This window comes from Tenrec ecaudatus, chromosome 15 (genome assembly GCF_050624435.1).
Source record: "Tenrec ecaudatus isolate mTenEca1 chromosome 15, mTenEca1.hap1, whole genome shotgun sequence".
Lineage (NCBI taxonomy): Eukaryota > Metazoa > Chordata > Mammalia > Afrosoricida > Tenrecidae > Tenrec > Tenrec ecaudatus.
The window spans coordinates 72,662,502-72,674,987 of NC_134544.1; the positions used below are offsets into that span (position 1 = coordinate 72,662,502).

A 12,486-nucleotide genomic window follows, 5' to 3' on the forward strand; every position below is an offset into this window, starting at 1 on the left:
TTCTATGTCTTGGTGTGTTCTTCTTGGGGTCTAATCTAGCTGGCGTCCTTTCTGCTTCTAAGGAGTGCCTGCTTTTCCTTGTTAGGGTGGGAAAGTTTTCTTCCAGAAATTCCTTTACTATCTTGGCTGTTGACTTGTGTGTTGTATTGTTCTCTAGTAGACCAATTATTTGAATATTATTCCTCTTCATCTGTAATTGATTTCAGGTTATCTTCTGCTTGTTTAATTTTCCTGTCTTTCTCACTTGCTTAGGTCTGTTTGGGTGTCCTCAAGATAACTGATATGGTTCTCTGCCTCCTCAAGCCCAATCTTAATTCAGTGACTTTGTGTGTGGCTTCTCCTACCTCCTTTGTTAGCTCCTGTAGTTCCCTTTGGTGGGTTGATTTCATCCCCTCTATTATGGACTTCAACTTCTCTATTATTGTATCCTTATTCTGGGTTGCTTCCCTCAGTTCCTGTATTATTGCCAGCAGACGGCTGAAGATTTCCTTCTGGGGAAGATCTGTATCTGTTTATTCTATGAGAGACGTTAGCTCTGCTACTATGTTTTCTCTTTTCTGTTGGGAGTGATGTAGTCTGTTGATTTTTCCTCGACCCTATCTTAGGCCCCCATATTTCTGGGAGGTCAGGGGGCCCTTATCTGTGTTATTGTTAAGAATTCTTTCAGGCGATGCCTATGACCTGTTCTAAAGATGGGTCAGACTGCTGTGTAGGCAGAATTCCCAGAAGGCTTAGTGACCAGCAATGGTGAGATGTTTCAGCGACTGGAGTGGAGGCTGAAGCCTCAGTGAGTGCCCCCGGGCTGCTTTGACCTTTTCTGTCAGGATACCCTTAATAACCCCCCCCCCCCACTTTTTAGTAATAAAAATGGAAAAGTTAAAATTAAAAAAATAATTTTTAAAAAAATTGGGAGAAAAAATAGAGAAAGACAGAAGGAGAAGCTATAAAAGAGGAGATAAGAAGTGATAAGTGAAAGTGGAAGGAGCAAAAAAAGATAGAAAACCTATAGAAAAGGGACAGAAGAGAAGTAATAGTAATAATGAAAAGGAGGAAGTAAAAGAGAGAAAACACAGAAAGTGAAAGAAAAAAGAAGAAAACAAGCATGAGATAAAAGATATATATATATATAAATTCCCCCATTCTTTTCCCTCTAAGTTAGAAATGCCTTATAGAAGGCGGAGGTGGGCCAGTCCTCACTACCACAGGACATGTTGCTGATCTGGGCTCTGGAGCAGGGCTATGTGAGTGAAAAATGCTCCTCCGATCAACCAGCACTCCCAGGTGCCTGCAGTCCTGTAGAGTTAAGCCGGTGGGCAGAGGCTACCAAGGCGGGAGAAGCCCCAGAGGGGTAAGCTTCCTGCACTGGCAGGAAAGGACTGGGGCCACAAGGGGTGTTGAGGGAGGCAAAGGCCGCAGCGCTCGCCTCCTGTAGCAGCTGGAAAGGGCTGGGGTAGGCTTAGAAGCTGGTACTGGGGTTCCCGCAGTGCACTGCACTGGTGAAAGCCAGCTGGAGCATACAAACAGTATCGGTGGGGACCGCAGAGCCACGACCTCGGCTCCTTGCAGGCAGGGAGCAGCGCAGGCTCCTTAGCGTCGTGTTCTGAGCTGGATCAGACCGAGGTGAGTCTGCCCTCCACCCTGGGAGGAACGCACCAGAACAGGCTCAGTACTCAGCCACAGGCTGCTGGAAACCGCGCAGCACACCGGGGAAGGCAAAGCTGCTCCAGCGGGGCCACAAAGCCCTTTTGCTCGCGTTCCTAACTGGCAGGAGTGCCCACTGTTACGCCCAGGGATGTCAATGCTGGAAGGAACGCCCCGAGGCAGGAGGCTTTAGCGCTCCCCGGGCTGCGGGCACTGGGCTCTGTGGTGGTGCAAGTCAGCCTGCAGTAGCTCCTGCGTAAATGCAGCATCAGGGACAGAAGCGGTTTGGGCTCCGGGTGAAGGCCCTTGCTGGTGGGAAGTGAAGCGGGAGCTAGGCTGACGGAAGGTGTGTGTGTGTGGGGGGGGGGGGGTTGGGGGTCAGGCATACGAGGTGGCAGTGGAGAGGTCCCATGCACCAATAGGGGTGATGGTCCCCCGTGGGGGTTGCCCAGGCAGCCATTAGTAGCCTGTAGACCAATTACCCAGGCCTTGGTTGAATGGAGTGAGGGATGCGGCCCAAGTGCAGATCCGTGCCATCTGGGGAGAGGGGAACCACAGGAAAGGGAAGATTCTCTCCAAGTGGGGTCCCTCGAATGGGCAGTTGCTGTAGGGGGTCCCACCACCACTGTGTCTGTTTCGGCAGAGCAGTCAAGCAACTCGGAGCACGGGGTCCCGGTCTGGGGATGGAGTGGGACTATAGCTAGACGGAGCTGCGGTGGCGGGAGCTTAATGACATGATATGTCCCACAAATCGGATCCTGGATTACCGAGGCCCTGGCTCAGGACTAATGTGTGGGGTGGGGTGCTGTCCCGGAGGATATTTCACTCATCAGACTCCTTCCACTCGGCTACCTGGACAGCAAACCCGCCTTGTTTGAAAGTACTCTCAGAGTATGCTGGTCTCCTGATCCGCCATCTTCCCAGAAGTCCTTGGTTAAATTTTCAATACATATATAGTTTTAATTATTCTATTGTGAGTCTTACAGATATCATAACATTCCATAGTTCTATCACATGAAACACTATTAAACAATTGCTACCACAATGTTTCCAAACATTTTCTTTATTTTAGAACTCCTTGATATCAGCTCCCTTTTATTCCCTCTCTTCAATCTCTTTATTGTGGAAAACAGAACCTTCATAAAAGTGTAAGCAGCCTCTTCTCTATACTTCTTACCAGCAGGGCTTAGAAGACAAGGGCTAATGCTAGAGGAAATTGTCCAGAGTCCAGAGGATATAGATAAAGGTGATAACACACAATCCTCCAGGTACAAAGAGTTTTCTCTACACTGCTTTCCGTTAGATGAAAGTATAAAGCTGTCTCCTAAAGGCATCCAACTTTTGCTACTCATCTAAAAGATGCCTAGCTTTAAGAGCAATAAGGTTCTCTTTGTTGCTATCAAGGAGTCAACTATTCCTTTGTCTCTTACATGCCTTCTGGATGGGTCCTAAGAGACAGTTGTGTAACTGAGGGGCAGAAATAAAAAGGGAGAGAAAAGTATTTCTGCGGTCACCTCATCCATGATGTCAGGTCTGAGCTGGATAGAGAGAATATATACACTCACCGATTTATATTAACTCCGGGCATGCAAACCCATCCCCACCCACAACCCACACACACACACACACACACACACACACACACACACACACAGACACCTACCTACATAATGAGGTGGGAAGTTTCTTTACGCTGGAGGTCACTTAGTTCATTGGTTGAGTAATTTAACACCAGTGCTGAGGGCAGTTAGAGGGGAGTAACTTGTCCCTTGACTGGGAATATAATATGAGTGTGTCTGCTTCTATACATAAAGCTGGTGGCTGTTAGAGATTAGCCATGTGCTCCTATGAGGTATCATTAAGGTATCACTACAATGGGAGGATATTGTGAGGATGATGGGGATGAATTTTCATTAGGACCAAATGACTGGGACTCTTCTCTAACATACAAATATGAAGGCCTCCCTCCACCCAGAATACTGGCCTTGCAGGCTTCTTTAATGCAGACAATAGAGAATTCATCTACAAAGGCTCTCTTCCTGGTCCTCAATTTCACAGCTTGATACTTATCATGAAGTGTTTTAAAATGTTCAGGGTGTCCCAGATTCACACTTTGCCCATTCTGTTATGTATTTGGCTGCTAGAGACTTGCATGTCTCACTCCTATATAAACACTGCTAAATGACGTCGATCACTCATCAGCATTACAGATCAGACTGCTATACTCTATTTTTTGCTCTCTGCTTTATCTTCCTAAATGTCACATGCTACTTCTATGAACCCATTTAACTGTGAGGCTGGATCCCACAGTTTATGTCTGCTTTAAGAGTTGGTACAAAAATTTTAATAACACTTGTAGTCATTGTTCTTACTTGCAGGCATGTGAAAATTAACCAACCCATGGCAACATTGTAATTCAGGAAGGATCTTGCAATGTACTTGTTTTTGATGATGAGCATGACACCAATCTTAATGAATTTGTCAGTCTCAGTCTTATAAACCACTTAAATCTAAAAATAACTAGTGCTTAAAGTACAATAATACATAGAACATCAGTTTTTAAACATATCATTTTGACAACTTGCCATTTTTCTTGATAGTGCTTCATATATTCTGTCTTCCAATTATTAGTACATGTTTGTAGGCAGCTATATTTTCTCCTGTCATGACACACAGTGAAGGTCCCCAAAGGATTACTCCATCCACATCATTACTGTTGACTGTACTTTGAGAACTTAGTACTTATAAAGTGTTATTTAAGTGCCATTAAACCTGAGGGGCTCATGTTCTAGAAGTTAATCACCAGTTCTTCCTCCTAGTCTGTATTTCTGGAATTTCTACTTAGACCTGTGCACCATGTGTGATCCTGATGATATTTTAAATACTGGTGGCATTGTTTTCTATGTCACAGCAATCTGCACACCCCCACAGGAAAACACTGGAAGAGGAGTTTTGTAAGCTAGACTGTAGGCTTTCCATAAGTCTCATATATACCTGTAAAATTGTGTTCTCCGAAGTTGAACATTCTGAATTTTTCACATTTCCAGTTTGTCTAGTACTTAGTTGTCTTTCAGTAAAGATTGATGGAATGAATACATCTGATCTCAAGCAACTGAAATTAGCAGGCCTTACCACCCTTGTGTGTCTGTGTTTTGCTTGTATTTATATTCTTTTTATATTTTCACGGTCCTATTAAGCAACTACCAAAGTTGTGTTCATTCATTATTTTCACACCCAAACTGATTTCTATAGTAACCGTGTTTACCATTTGGATTGTTTACACAATTCTAAAATAAAGAAGTCAGTTGTTTTCAATGGAGACGAGAAAACTTTTCTCGATATTCAACAGGAACCATTTTATACTGAAATGAAATTTCCTGATTGTGAAAAATCCAGTAGTATGAAGTCACAATGCATTCAGCATCAGGAATCTGACAAAACTGAGAAACCACGCATAGGTGATAAATGTGGGAGAACCTTCTTCAAGGAGTCTTTCCTCTGTGAGCACCACTCAGTCATATTCTAGATAAGACTTATGAATGCATTCAGGGTGGGCAAGGGTTCGACAAAGCATTCAAACTCACTGTACATTATCAAATAGCACATAAAGGACAAAACCCATACACAGGGTTGGAATATGGCAAAGCTTACCACAGTAATACATATTGCGAGGAACATCGGAAGACTCATGTGGTAGGTACCCCCTGTGTATGCAGTGAATGTGGGGAAGGATTTAACAGGAACAGTGATCTCACTGCTCATCAGCAAACTCCTACTGGAGAGAAACCCTATGTATGTCATGATTGTGGCAAAGGTTTCATTCAGATAGCACATCTCAAAATTCATCTACGAAGTCATACTGGAGAAACTCCTTATGTATGCAGTGAGTGTGGTAAAGCTTTCAGTCAGAAGCAATGCCTAACATCACATCAGACATTTCACACAGGAAAGAAACCGCATATATGTGGTGAGTGTGGAAACACCTTTATCAGGAAGACCAAACTTACTGTTCATCAGCGAACTCATACGGGAGAGAAACCCTATGTATGTGGTGAATGTGGAAAAGCTTATACCTGGAAGAATATTTTCACTGTTCATCAGTGAACTCATACTGGAAAGAAACCCCATGTGTGTGGTGAATGTGGAAAAACCTTTATCTGGAAGAAGAACCTCAGTGATCATCAATGAATGCCTACTGGAAAAAAACCTAATATATGCGATGAATATGGTAAAGCTTTCAGTCAGAAATAATATCTTACAACACATCAGACATTTCTTTTTTTTTAAAACAATTTATTAGGGGCTCATACAACTCTTAGCACAGTCCATACATATACATACACCAATAGTATAAAGCACATCTGTACATTCTTTGCCCCAATCATTCTCAAAGCATTTGCTCTTCACTTAAGCCTTTTGGATAAGGTCCTCTTTTTTTCCCTCCCTCCCCGCTCCCTCCACCCTCATGTGCCCTTGGTAATTCATACATCGTTATTTTGTCATATCTTGCCCTATCCGGAATCTCCCTTCCCCCCCTTCTCTGCCGTCCCTCTCCAAGGGAGGAGGTCACATGTGGATCCTTGTAATCAGTTCCCCCTTTCCAACCCACTCACCCTCCACTCTCCCAGCTTCGCCCCTCACACCCTTGGTCCTGAAGGTATCATCCACCCTGGATTCCCTGTGCCTCCAGCCCTCATATGTACCAGTGTACAAAGTCTGCCCTATCCAGCCCTGCAAGGTAGAATTCGGATCATGGTAGTTGGGGGGAGGAAGCATCCAGGATCTGGGGGAAAGCTGTGTTTTTCATCGGTACTACCTCGCACCCTAATTAACCCATCTCCTCTCCTAAACCCTTCTGTGAGGGGATCTCCATTGGCCAACACTTGGGCCTTGGGTCTCCACTCTGCACTTCCCCCTTCAGTCAATATGGTATACACACACGCACACACACACACACACATATACATACATACACACACATATATATACACACATATATTTTTTTAATTTTTTGCATGATGCCTTATACCTGGTCCCTTTGGCACCTCGTGATCACACTGGCCAGTGTGCTTCTTCCATGTGGACTTTGTTGCTTCTGAACTAGATGGCCGCTTTTTTATCTTCAAGCCTTTAAGACCCCAGTTACTATCTCTTTTGATAGCCGGGCACCATCAGCTTTCTTCACCACATTTACTTGTTCACCCACTTTGGCACCAGCCATTGTGTCGGGAGAGTGAGCATCATAGAGTTCTAATTTAATAAAAGAAAGTATTCATGCATTGAGGGAGTGTTTGAGTAGAAGCTCAAGGTCCTTCCGCCACCTTAATACTTAACCTATAAATATAGACACATAGATCTATTTCCCCATCCTCCTGTATATATTTGCAAGTACATGTCTTTGTCTAGACCTCCATAAATGCCCTTTGACTCCTAGCTCTTTCCTCCATCTCCCTTGACTTGCCTCCTGCCCTACTACCATGCTTCGTCGCCACCTGGGCGAGAGTATACCTCTTCTCTAAGCAACCTTACCCTTGATCATTTCCCACCATGCCTGCCATTCCCCCCTCTCTACCATTTTGGGTCCCATGTTGTTCCCTTGTCCCTGTGTTTGTTAACCCCACTTCCTTACCCCCCTACCCCGCCACCCCAAGTCCCCCCGGAACTGTCTGTCCCGTTTTTTTTCCTCCAGATAGTTCTTCAACCCTGTCTTATTCAGACAGACCTGTGGAGACACTAACATGCATGAAAACAAGACAGAGGAAAACAAAGCAACAGTATACAACCAGACAACAAAACAACAAAAACAAACCACAGACAAAGAACAAAACAAAACACTTCACAAAAGAAAGGCTTGTAGTTAGTTCAGAGATCATTTGCTGGCCCTTAGGAGCGTTTTCCAGTCCAGTCTGTTGGGGCAGCACGCCCTGGTCCCAAAGTCCACTTTCAGCATTCCCTGGGGACCTTGCCACTCCATTCCCTTGCTGTTCCGCTGCAGTCCCCCAGTGCTTTGCCTCGGTGTGATGGGATCAGGTCTGGTGTAATTCTCACACGGTGTCTCCGGTGCTGTCCCCTGTATCGCCCTTAGTCACTGAGTGGCATCATTTCTCATAGTGGGGCCAGCCATGTTGTTCTCTCTGTGGACTGGCTGCTCTACTCAGGAACATCCTCCTCATGGCCTGGTGGGCCAGGCTGTGTTCCACTCTCTCCTCCTGCCCCTTCATCTGCTCCCATGTGCTCTGATCAGATATGTCCATCTCCCAGAGCTGCAGAGTCAATGTAGTCCTTTGGAACAAATTCTTTTCGGGGGAGGGCAGGAATCCACTTCATTTATGGTGCTGGGGCCAGCTTCCCAGATGTCTCCACTGGTTTCCTAATCCACGCCTGGATATTGCATTCACACCTTGCGGCACTTGGTTGAAGTCTGGTCCCACTTTCCCTGTGGAGATATAAACAATACCCTCCCCTTGGGTGGATTAGTGCCCCATGCCCCCACTACCTTTTTCTTCCTTATATTCATCCTTTTGTTTTCCTTTCCCCCCCTCCTCCACCATGGTCTACCATGTGCATGCCTGGTTTTGGTCTGGTCTCTACCATACTACACAGTCTTTGCCTCAAAAATGTTTGTATACAGTAGCTTTTTCCCCTATGCCACTTTTGCTTTTAAAAAAATTTTTTTATTCTTACCTCAGCGGGCTTATGTTGTACTTAAAAAAAAAAACTACAGGTATCAGCCTCCTACCACCTCCCCCTCCCTGATTGCTTAATCAAAAGAGTTAACAGAAAATTCACCTTTGAATATCCCCATATTTCTTATTCATAAAATCAAAACATGACTGAGTGATTATAAAAGGAGAAAAAGTAAAACTTAAGCACATATGGGTGTTTTTAGGTATGTATTATTTAGTTTGTTTCAAACTAGAAACCATCTTTAGGCACAAGGATTTATAATTCACCGTAGTCCAAGTTACATGGGACATAGAAAAAACATTCAGATGTATTGAAAATGACATGCTGTGTGGGTTTTTGGTTAAGACCAACAACAGCAAATTAGAATAATAAATTCTATCTTGACAAAGAGTTTAGATAATTTTCAGATACATGAATACTTACCTGGCAGGGGAGATACCATGAGCACGAAGGTGGTTTTCCCAGGGCGAGGCTTATCCATTACACTCCGGATGTGCTGACCCTTGCGATTTCCCCAAATGTGGGAAACTCGACTGCATAATTTGTGGTAGTGGGGGACTGCGATCATGCTCTCCCCTGTTATTAAAAAAAAGAAAAGAAAAAAAAGTTCAGATACATGATCTCTGTATTAGCATTATCTGCATGGACTGCGTTTAGAAGAAACACATCATTAGAAAGATCTAGTATCTTTATTTTTAAAGTTATATGTTTTATTCCTGAATTACGAAGTAACATTGGTCAAAGATACAAAATGTTCTTCATTCTCAGAGTCCTACTGCTATTGTCATTGGAAACAGCTCTTTAAACGATTCTTACTAGATTTTAGATTGACCAATAAGCCCCAAAACTATTGTGCCCTCCACTTGCATTGCTGGTGGAACTTTCAGCAAAGTATCCTACTCAGGCTTCTTTCAAGGTGTTTGATGTGGTTTTCTGCCACTGTATCCCTGGGGAATAAATATCAGCCTATGAAATCAGTAAGGTTAATATAGAAAGGAAAGAAACACAGGATAAATAAAACACTATTTAAAAGTCAAACAAAACTTTAATAACGTGTTATATAGTCATGACACTTAAAGCAACCTGGTACAATGGTATATATGAATAGCAGTGGATTAGAATTGATAACCTAGATATACAACCAGGTACGTATAGACAACCTAATCTTTGATAAAGGACTAAAACACATTAAGTGGAGAGGAGATATCCTTTTCAACAAATGATGTTGGAAAAATTGGATTTCCACCTGCAAAAGAATGGAATAAAGTCCATACCTCATGCCACATACAAAAATGAACGCATGATAAATCCAATACCTACATATAAACCCTAGATCATACAGCCAGACAATAAAAATGTAGGGACAAATTTGAGGGCAGTTATACAAGATATAAACACACTATGGCCATAATAAAAATATTCACATTATAGAAGACAAAATAAAGAACTGGGAGCTACTAAAAATACATTAATGAACATCAAAAGCCTTCATCTATAAATCCCTGAGGACCAATAATGAGAGTAGCCATACCAGGAGGGGAAGGGGATGGTGGAGTAGAAAGGGGGAATCGAACACAATGATCTACATATAATCCTCTCCCTGGGGGTCGGACAACAGAAAAGTGGGTGAAGGGAGACATCTGGCAGTTTAAGATATGACAAAACAAGAATAACCTATAAATTATCAAGGGTTCGTGAGGGAGGGACAGTGAAAGAGAGGAAAATGAGATGATAACAAGGGCTCAAGTAGAAAGAAATGTTTTGAGAATGATGATGGCAACAAATGTACAAATGTGCTTCACACAATGATGTATAGATTGGGATAAGAGTTGTACGAGCCCACAATAATATGACTAAAAAAACCAAAACAACTTCACAAAGAACACTAGGATACAGTTAATTCACACTTCCTAACTTGTGTATGTCTGCATGAATGCCTGATTGCAAGTCTCACTCTCTATTATTTCATTCTAGTCCATTAGGCTAAATAACCGCTTCTTGACTTTTTATAATAAAGCTTACATTTTAAATATATTTAAGAATGAAATCTAAGAGAATCATAGAATAATTAATGCTTTTGGTATTGTTCTTTGACAGGTGTGGCTTTGACGGGTGACCAGCTATTCCTCACCTCTCTTGACTTTCATTATAACTAAGAATTTCCCCTGTGTGACTGATTTTTAGTGGAATTTTCTCAAAGAACAGGTCCAGTCAATCCCGAAGGATCTAGGTTGCTGACTCCTACCTTTGAGTGACTCATGGTCTCAAGTCTAGCATTTCCACATAAAAGAGCTTGTTCCCCTTTAATACAGAAAAGAGAGACTTCTACTCACATTGGTAGAGTCATGGTGAACTACAACCCAGAAAAGCAGGGAATAGACTTCCAGCAAGATGGCGATGGTGTAACACATACCAGAGGGACTCCACAGGGAAATTCAACACTGTTGGAATGCAGGAGGAATATCATAAAGATAAGTAGGCACAGACCGATGGGGTTTTGAGGGGCTGGGGGCTTTTGGCTTACCTCAGTGGAGGTCGCTGGGGCTTCACCTTGGTCCCGCCACTGTCTCTGCTGGAGCCGGGACCATGTGGAGCCTGTAGGGAGGCTTGGTCTCAACACAGCCACAGTTTTTCACCACCAGCCTCAGGGCAGGGACTAAACCCATGGGGCTCCTCTCTGTCCCCCCCTAGATCTTGGAGGGCTGCACAGGGAGGGGGCCTCTTCTCAACACAGCCACAGCTTGCCGCATGCTGCCGCAGAGCAGGGACTAAACCCTGCAGCTCCACACTGGCAGGGATCTAACCAAGCTACATTGTTGCTTTGTTTCCATCTCTTCACTATATCCCCTCCCCCTGCTCCCATGCATCCAGAGCTTGCTTGTTAACTTTTTTCCCTCCTCTTTGCCTCTTTCTTGGTCACTCACAAGCTATTGCTAACCTCCAGACCACTTCCCTTAGCCTAGGGCATTTACACCTGTGCCACACCCAGCTAGGTGAGCTCCACCCTGTGTAGCTAGGGAGGCTGGGAAAAGGCCTGCTGACCCCCACAAGGGGATACTCTGCTCAACTTATTTTTTTCTGCTCAACTTCTTCCTGGGGAATTCCTGCCTGTGTGCCTGGGGTCACAAATTAAAAGAGGGACCAGATTTTAACCCGATGCTGCAAGATGTGAATCCAACATGCCCGCCTGGAGTGAGAAATCAGTGAAGAGGTCTGGGGGGCCGGCCCCAACCCCAACTAGTAATGGGACATTTGCCCCTCCCCTCAGAAGAATTTATATCAAAGGATGACACTGAATCTACAGTTCTGGAAGAGGGACATATCTGATCGGAGCACATGGGAGCAGATGGAGGGGGAAGAGGAGAGAGTGGAGCACATCATGGCCCACCAGGCCAGGAGGTCGATGTTCCCAAATAGAACAGCCAGTCGACAGAGAGGACCACATGGCCAGCCCCACTATGAGGCATGACGTCCCTCACTGACCCATAGCCCTACAGGTGACAACACCAGAGATACAGCGAAGTAATTGCAACCAATTGGATCCCGCCACACCGAGGAAAAACATTAAGGGGTGTAACAGAACAGCAAGGGAATGGAGCAGCAAGGTCCCCAGGGAATGCTGAAGGTGGACTTTGGGCCCAGGGCATGGTGCCCCAAAAGACTGGACTGTAAAACACTCCTAAAGGCTAACAAACAATCCTGGAACTAACTACAAGCTTTTCTTTCTTGCATTTTGTTTTTGTCATTGGTTTGTTGTTTTGTTGTATACTGTTGCTTGGTTGTGCTCTGTCTTATTTTTGTGAAAGTTACTATCTAAGCAGGTCTGTCTAAATAAGATAGGCTGGATGAACAATTGCAGGAGAAAACAAAGGGACCGATAGTTACGAGGGGACATGGGAGAAGGGGAGGTGGGGGGGGGGAAGGTAGTGGTATTAATAAACCCAGGTACAAGGGAACAACAAGCTATCCAAATCAGTGGTGAGGAGGGTGAAGGGGATCTGGTAGGCTGGGACCAAGGGTAATGTAACTAAGAGGAATGGCTGAAATTCTGGGTGGGACAGCATGATAGTGGGACAGGAGGGAAGTCAAAGGAAACAGAGGAAGTGCTGGGAGGCAGAGGGCATTTATAGAGGTCTAGGTAAAGGCATGTACATATGC

At 44.2% G+C, this 12,486-nt stretch overlaps 1 non-coding gene across 1 annotated transcript; it reads left to right on the forward strand.

The window, feature by feature from the left end:
* Window positions 1–8,743: 8,743 nt before the first annotated feature.
* On the forward strand, window positions 8,744–8,907 carry LOC142428421 (U1 spliceosomal RNA). Its single transcript, XR_012780325.1, has one exon. It is a non-coding gene; the product is annotated as a U1 spliceosomal RNA (small nuclear RNA).
* The last annotated feature ends 3,579 nt before the right edge of the window (window positions 8,908–12,486 follow it).